Source organism: Orbicella faveolata, unplaced genomic scaffold, assembly GCF_042242905.1.
Source record: "Orbicella faveolata isolate gen_17 unplaced genomic scaffold, um_ofav_v1 contig_2, whole genome shotgun sequence".
In the NCBI taxonomy this organism is placed as follows: Eukaryota; Metazoa; Cnidaria; class Anthozoa; order Scleractinia; family Merulinidae; genus Orbicella; species Orbicella faveolata.
In genome coordinates, this window is record NW_028301547.1 from 27951413 (window position 1) to 27960000 (window position 8588).

The 8588-nt window shown below is 39.5% G+C and overlaps 1 pseudogene across 1 annotated transcript in view; it reads left to right on the forward strand.

The window, feature by feature from the left end:
• The first annotated feature begins 4661 nt into the window (after nt 1-4661).
• Nucleotides 4662-8588, forward strand: part of LOC149112693 (cytosolic Fe-S cluster assembly factor NUBP2 homolog) — a 7457-nt pseudogene continuing 3530 nt past the window's right edge. The window contains exons 1-5 of the transcript XR_016207542.1: nt 4662-5039; nt 5794-5925; nt 6359-6518; nt 6915-7075; nt 7696-7767. The product of XR_016207542.1 is annotated as a cytosolic Fe-S cluster assembly factor NUBP2 homolog (transcript). The remainder of the gene's footprint in view (nt 5040-5793; nt 5926-6358; nt 6519-6914; nt 7076-7695; nt 7768-8588) is intronic.

Below are 8588 nucleotides of genomic sequence, written 5' to 3' on the forward strand. Positions count from 1 at the left end.
AAGGGAATTAAGAGGCAATCAGTGGTCTCTGAAGTAACACTTTGCCTGTTATGCAAATGAACAATGAAAACTTAAATACGCTGATTTGATACTTTACAAAACTTTTTATCAATTCCTTGCTATGCGCGAGAAATTCACACATTTGATAATGAAATTCAAACTTAACGACGCAGTTTCCTTTGTCCATGCGCACCTAAGCCAAATTTCATTTTTAAATTTCTCAACCGACGTTTAGTTCAGTTTGAGCTGTATCCACTTCGCGTAAGGTTTGCTGACTTTTAGCAACGCGAGCGAAGCTTTAAAAGGATACAGCGAGTTTTGTTCAAACATTGTGCATTTCATTCCACGTGAACAAGTTTCTTGAAGCCATGAGACTGAAAGCTCGCTTGACAAGAATGGAAAGATCCTTCAAAAGGTTTGATTCAAGCATTACTGGGCTCTGTGGTTCTCACCAATTAGGACATTTCAGAACTGCACTGTACTAATCTTTAGTGGCAACCGACAAACAGGATAAACGGTGCTGAACGATGCAATCGGCCACCTTAATTTCTTCTTCACCGGTGAGACATTTAGATACAGTCACCGTGTTGAAGTATGCGGAGACAGATAAGAGAGGCAGGGCAATGGAAAAAGCCTTCTTAGAGGTAAGTAAAAGTTTCTCAGTCTATATAATCAGCAAATAGATTGAACTTTATTCTAGAACAATTTCTGGACATTTTACTGGTCTTATGATATTTTAAAAGACTAAGCAGTCTCTTAAGAAAGTAACTCTCAGTGACTTTCGGGCTCAACAGCAATTCAAAGCGCCAGCGAAAACTCGATGTTTAATTTTCCTAGAAAAGCTTCAACACCAGTACCGTGGAACAATGATCTGAAAATTATATTAAAATGCTTGAGTTAGAAATCGAGTGTATGGAAAGCAGTTACTTTATCCGAGATGACTCTCGCACATTTACCCTCACACTCTTCGTAAATAAGTTTCATTTTTCATAAAAAAAAAACTCTGTGATAAGACACGAAGAGACCGAAGACAAAATGCAATTATAAAACGTTTAAACTTAGTTTCCCTTTGTGAATGATTAATCTAAATACCTCAGTGTTTTTCTCTAGATTAGTCCTTGAGGAGCTGATTACTGTGCAGTACGTACATCACATGCACATCGGTGTTGCAACCCCGGCAGTTTTCTGATCATCAGCCTGGTTCAGTTGTGGCTTATAAGGATCCATATTATGGAAAATCTGGAGCCTGGCCGGAGAAATGTCTCGGACAATGGGATGGAAAGCGGAAAGAGCAACCCGGCTGTGGGCAATTCTGGTAACGATAGCATAAGTAAATAAGGATACAGGTATCGACTTGTTTCTTAGAAAAATCCAGTGGGATGGAAAGCGGAAAAGTCTTTCCTGAGAGCAACCCGGCTGTGGACAATTCTGGTAACGATGGCATAAGTAAATAAGGACACAGATATCGACTTGTTTCTTAGAAAAATCCGAGATCAGGGCTAAAACGAGCTAATAAAACGTCCATTTTGAAATCGGAATGATCGCGGACGGCAATCACGCATTCCTAAGCTGGGTGGAGAGTTTCGTGCGCTCCTCTTAGTGCTTGTTTTACTTTCACGTCCAGAGGGGTGGTAGCAGCCGAGAGGTCGACTAGTCATTCCGTGCTCGCAAGTTGGAAACCTATCCTGTTGGACACAGCACGCAGGTATCATGAGTACCATGCGACAATCCACCGGAAGCATGAGTCTGGATGGAGTGTCGGAATAGGGTGGTTGATTTCTGACCGTTCCTGTACTGCCTCAGCGCTTCTGGCTTCATATGTCCTCATATGGACCCCCCGAGGGCTGTGTCTGTATTTCAAGCTGGGTTTGCAGGCTGTCGTTTCTAGTTTTTCTTTTCTGCAGTCAAAATTCTAAAAGAATGAATAAACACTTGATCTGGATTTTTCGAGAGCTAGTTGTACTTTTCAATAACTTGGAGGAAGGAAGAAATGTGGACACAATATCTAATTGTATGATCAGCCACGAATTGGGCCGGAGCAGATGAACCTCTATTTCCTGTTTAACTTTTTGAGCTTTAAGCAATTCATGTTCCTATACAGCAATAATGACATTGGCTATTGAATTTATATTACATTTTTTGCCTGTAGAAGCACTGACAAGGTCAGGAGTAGTTTGTATGTCGAATTAATGCTTCATCTAATGCATGCCGTGGGGTTGTAGTTAAGTAACTAATTATTTTCTTTTGTTGTTTCTAAACAGTTTATTGACTTGTTATAAATTACATAAGGCAGAAAAAAGTTGCTCGCTGCGTCCTTGAGATGTTCTCTACGGCGAAGACTGTGCGATTTCCTGGCCTCAAAGAACAAAGAACTTGGCTAATATCCAGCCTTCTTGACCTTACGCTTAGTCAATAACCCATTTGTAATGCTCTGTTGGACTATGTAAAACAATGGGGAATATCTAATTATGTATGGTTCTGTAGGACTTTGTAAGGTTCTGAATTACACTGTACTTCAAAGTTATTTTCTGGAATTTAACCAAGCTTAAAGTTTGGTTATATATGGTTATATGAGTTTACTAAGGACTTTGTGTTACTATAAGGAAGATGTAGGGCTCTCAGTGGGGCTATATCAGCTCAATTTGTATGAAAGTGTATAGTTGTGTAGAGCTATATAGGCCTATGTGTGGCTATGTCAAGCAATTTATGGCTGTAGAGTCTTGGGATGCGTGAAAAATAGCTCTCTCTGACTATTTCTAACTTTTGATTGGGCTTAGACCACGTTTATTCCTGAGTCAATGGAAGCCTTGTTAGGCGGGTGTTTGAATCCTCCGAATTGTACCTAAGCGCATTGTAGAACTGGAAATGAAGACAGAAACTCACTCACGGTATCATTCATTATTTACTCGTTCGATCTTCTGTGACCTTCGGTAAACTTCGGACCTCTTAGAAAAATGGAACGTTGTCGAACATCTTCGGTCATCCGACTGATTCGGCAAATCGAGCACTGTCGAAACGTCCCCCTAGTTCGGCGAAAAGAGCATCTTCGGTCATCTTTGTTGAACATCTTCGGAAATCCGACTAATTTGGCAAATCGAGCACTGTCAATTCGTGCGCAGAATAGCTTCGGAAATACGTCATATATAGCAAATCAAACATTGTCGAAGAAGTCAGTACATACATACATAAACCGCCTGATTAACGTCACGTGTCTTTACATCAAGCCGATGGGGAAAAACCCCTCTAACAGTTGGGGACACTTAAAATGGAAATCCGACTAACTCGACAAAGAGAACATCTTCGGTAACCCTCGGTAACCTCCGCGAAAATCCCAGTGATTCGGAAAAATCTAGTATTATTATTTTCACAAAAGTCAGTGGTAACAAATTGATAAAAACGATATGATATCCTCACATGTGAAGATATCATGTTTGATAACATTTCTCTGTTGTCCCTTTAACTACACTTGAATTTGTTGGTGTATGATCGAAACATATTCGGATCTTCTTCGGTAGTCTTCGGCAATCTTCGATAATCTTCGGGAAATGCTCGGATACGTTTGTCTGGCCTTCGGAAAAATTTTGGAAAAGTGATATCACTACTCACGATGACTTCGATAGCGTTGATCCTAGCAGTATGCAGGACACCTGTCATATATGAACTCAGTTAAATGCTCTCCATGAGTTCTCGTAGCTCAGTGGATAGAGCGCCCGCCCGGTGTTCGGGAGGTCATGGGTTCGATTCCTGTCGGGGACTCAGAATTTTTCTTTGTCCCACGCTCGTGTCATGTTAATTAATTCACCTTCACAATTTTGGAAAATCTTCGGAAATCTTCGGAAAGTGGTCGGAAATCTTCGGAAAATCGCCAAAACCGAAGTCGTCAGCATGTCTATATAATAAAAAGAACATTACACGATAGCTCGAAGATATGAATTTTATGTTCTCATGACAAAAACAGTATCTCACGAGTGAGCGCACCTCACTCGTGAGATATAGTTCTTGCCACTCGAACATAAAATTCATATCTTCTCGTCACCGTGTAATATCCTCTATTACTTCCACACAAGATAATCTTAGGAAATTCGGTTAAATCGGCAAATGAAACATCTTTGGTAACCTCTGCGAAAATCGAACAGTGTCTAACATCGTCGGAAATCCTCTATTTCGGCTAGACGAGCTCTGTCGAAGCATGTGCAGAATATCTTCTGAAATCCGACTAGTTCGGAAAATCGATTTACTGCCAAAGAAGACCATCTTCAGAAATCCGACTAATTCGGCAAACAGAACATCTTTGGTAACCTTTGGTAACCTCTAGGAAAATCGTACTTTCTCAAACATCTTCGGCAATCCGACTATTTCGGGAAGTCGAGCACTGTCTTTCGCTTTCGAGTGGTATACCGCGAAATATCCCACAAGACACTTGTATTTTCTTAGTATACACACCCGCCTAAAGGCTTGTGTTTATACCGAAAAATTCAAATGTCTTGTGGGATATAATTATTCCATAAGGGATCACTGTTCCACCGTTTTGTTACTTTCCAGTTGCAAAATTCGTACGTTATTCATGTCATCTGGACTGGAGCCCTAAACAACTCAACCCAAGCAAGTAAGCGGTAGGGCTATAGCCCTTCCTCCCCCTCTGCGGTCCCAGACTTTATTTGTGGTTTTGTACATATCCTTCAGCAGCCTGAAATGCCAGTCATCCCCCACCATCAGCTTAATCCCCGGCCGATTAGGCTGAAGGCGGAAGATGACTGACATATGACGCCAACCTTTCAGCATCCTCGGAGACCCAGGGGCAGTTAGTTGGGACGACGCGATATTTTTGGGCGACGCAATATTTTCGGGAGAAAGTTTACTTCTTGATGTAAACTTTCGCCCGAAAATATCGCGTCGCCCGAAAATATCGCGTGGAGTAACTGCCCCTGGGTCTCCGAGGATGACCTTTCAAGTTTCAGCCAGCATGGGGGAAAGCTTCTTGAGCCGACTGTACGAGAGGATGATCAGCAGTTTCCTTCTCAAATTCAAGATGGCGGACGGTGAGTACTGTCGTGCAACGAATGTGTTAAAAATTGTCGTTTGCGCAAAGGGTGTTTTTATTCTTTTTCTTCAAAGTAAAACTAGGCCGAAGTATAAGTACTCTTATGTTATTTTTCGAATACAACTCCAGCTTCCTCCACGGAAAAGCGCTGGAAAATGCGCCCAGTCACTTCCTTCTTGTCTGAAGAGACGGTAATGAACAAAACACTCAAAGTTTGGAAGAGCTCGAAAAATTATTCTAATTCTCCAAGAAATCGTTCCGTTTTTGTGTATTTTAGTCTAAAAGTATGCGACACTTAGAAAAAAAAATGGTAAAATTTAGAGTTATTCAAATCAGGTAAGTCTCAAAGGAGCGCTATTGTTTTCGCTATTGTTTAATTAAACAAAGAACTGTATGCATAATAAATGTATGGGGTTATACGGAAATCTTGCCCCTTAAAATCTAAATTGTTCCAAAATAATTTGCAAGGAAACAGCCTGAATCTGAATGTTTACAATGTATTTGAGAAAAACACTAGTTGCTGGCTTTATTATTGTTATATTATGTTGGCGTTATTACATTATTTTTAGAGTTAGTCCCTTTTAGGGTAGTCCATTTGGGGTGGTCCATGGACTGGGGGTCAGTGTTTTGTCGCATGCTTAGCGACATTGATGGAATTTTCCTCTCTCTAGAGTCCAAGTAGACAAGTACAGCGAAGGCACTGACTGTAATTCTCACTGAGTTACAATGTGGGTTTTGTTTGTAAATTTCAGGTCAGTCGGAGTAAACTCTTGAAGAACTGTTAAAATCTATCAAGCACATGATTCTAGTTGATAGAGGAGGAGTTGGTAAAAGTACTGTTTACAACACAGAAAGCATGCACTCTCTACAACAAAGGAAAGAAGGTAAGCTGAAATCTTTGTGATCTGTTGACTTACCTTTACCTGCATTAAGTCATTGATTCATACACAGTGGGAGGGGCTGGGAGTAGGGGAGAAGCTTTATTGGATGATTTTCTATGTTTTGGATTGGTCTTGTTTTCGTGTTTTATGTTTGGGAGATTTGCTATCAGAATATTTACAGTATTACACTGTAGCCACATGATATGTGAACTGGTGACACTTAGGGAAAAATCCTGTTGTGGATTAAAAATGTTCACTTTACCTTCTCCCAGCACCTTCTGTCTTTCCCCACTCTACCCAAGAGTTACCCTGGTGAAAATCTGTGGATCTGCCACTGGTAACAGAGAAGCTAGTGTCTTCAAGAATGTATTATTACAGCAGTACTACCTTGATCACAATAAATGGCTAATCTTTGCGTTATCTCTTTATCTTCCAGTTTGGTATACTGGATGTTGACTTATGTGAACCAAGTATTCCAAGGATGATGAATGTAGAGGGAAAAGATATACACCAGTGTTCTGCTGGGAAAGTCATAACATAAAGGATCATCTTCTGAAGCCATAATTTCTGCGGGAGCCATTCACTACATTATGCATGTACGTTAATCTACATTGTGTAACAGTGCTCACACTTGTGTTTAATGTGTAATAGTAAAAGAGTGTCTATGAACTTTAGTGGCTCATTACAGGAGAATTCCTTATCTCCAGTGTGAGAACAAGAAACTGACTTGAAGTATTGCAGCTTAGATCCTGCATGGAAAGCTGGTCTGTCAGGGGCCACTACCACACGTCTTTGTAACTTTTGTGGGTGAACTTGCTTGATCTTGGGAAGTTTTTTAATTCACAAAATTTAGATTATTTTCAGTATAAATGCTCCAGACCTGTGTTTTAATTATTATACTTTTCATATAGATACTTCACTTTCTATATTTTTTTTATAAGATCAGCTGTTATGTTATTGACATCAAAGCTTGCCTATGTTCTTTGCCAAAGGTGTTTACAAGTATTTTCTAAAGATCACAGTGAACCTTTCTTGATAGTCAACTGGGTTCCAGTTTACACAGACAAGGACCAACGACTGGCTGTTATGTCAATTGGTTTTTTGTTAAATAACAGAGATGATGCCATCTTGTGGAGAGGACCTACGAAAAATGGTATTTATTCCTTGGTTAGGCTCTTTACTTAACATATATGTATTTTTTGACTTACCTTGACCTGTTGAAGCTTGTTAATGAAAGCTAGATCTGAGTGTTTTGCCATCAGTGCAACTGTACTGAAATCACTTCAAGGAGCTCTGCTACCACATGTTGAGTCATTTTTTGTAATGCCCAAAATTACCTTAGTTTAAAATGTAGGAAACCTCAACAAAATGTTTTCTAACTAAAGGTAGCTATAATTAGGCTTTATTGATAGCAAGCAAACAATACTAAATTTTCTTTTTTAGGGGCAGTATTATGTCTAGTTTATATATAAATAACAGATTTTTTTATCTGACACCACACTATTTGTATAAAAGTTATACAACTACTTGCGGAAACACTGTGGCTTTTCTGAGCTTTTGAAGGAAAGGAAGATGTTTGAAATCAGCTTAATGTAAATTACTATTATTTTAAAACAACTTTGTCCCAGGCCAGTGCACCATATTGTCTGCAATGTGCTTTTATTAATGATTTTTAAAATGGAGCAAATTTTGTAGAGTGTTACAAACATTTTGATGGTCCTGTAGACTTCCTTGAGTTCTCAAGTGACAGTTACCCGTATGCTTTTTTTTTAGCAATGATCAAGCAGTTTCTATTGGATGTGTGTTGGGGTGACCTGGATTTCCAGCTTATTGATACACCTCCAGGTATGACGAGTCTATAAAATGTTATTTTCAGAGGCTTGTGATGTACTGATGTGTGAGGTACAGTGGCCCAGTGGTTAACATCATACACTGTAGATCAATAAGTCTAGATTCAAGCCCTGTTCATGGGTCTTTGTACTGTGTTCTTAGGTAAGACACTTGACTTGCAATGCCTCTCATCACATAGGAGGAGAAATGAGTACTAACAAGTTGTTGGCCAACCTGAACTGCAAAAATACCGGGATACTACAGGGTATTTAGCAGTAGGCTAGCTCCACATTAAGAACATTTAAGGTGGCCGAACACAGTTTCGCATGCGCTTTTGCTGATGCAATTCAGCGCGCGCTCAAGGATTGCAAAAGACAAACATGCCGTCAATAGAGCGATCATTTTATTTACTCAACACCCGCATTATCTGTGCTATTTTTCTCTATAATTGAACGCAGCGTATTGATGGCTTTAGTCTTTTATTACAAAGATATGTTAGAAAAGGTAACGATGCAAAGGACCCAGCAATTCTCAGCTTTTTCTTTCTTACCGAAAGAACCCAGCTAAATGCAACGCATGCGTAGTAAGTCAAAAAATTGCGATTGAATGAAAATTGCACTCTCGGAAATACGCCTATTTCTCGAGAACCAGTCATTAGAATTTCATGAAATTTGGCACGAAAATACTTTAGGAAATAAGTATTTGGAGTATTAAAAATAATTGAACTTTGACAAAGGAAATTCTAGATATTCCAGTGAACCTTCAACAAGGGATAACTAAAGATCTCTCTGTTAAATTATCAGCAAAATGGTGTTAACTTGTGAGAATCGTTACAA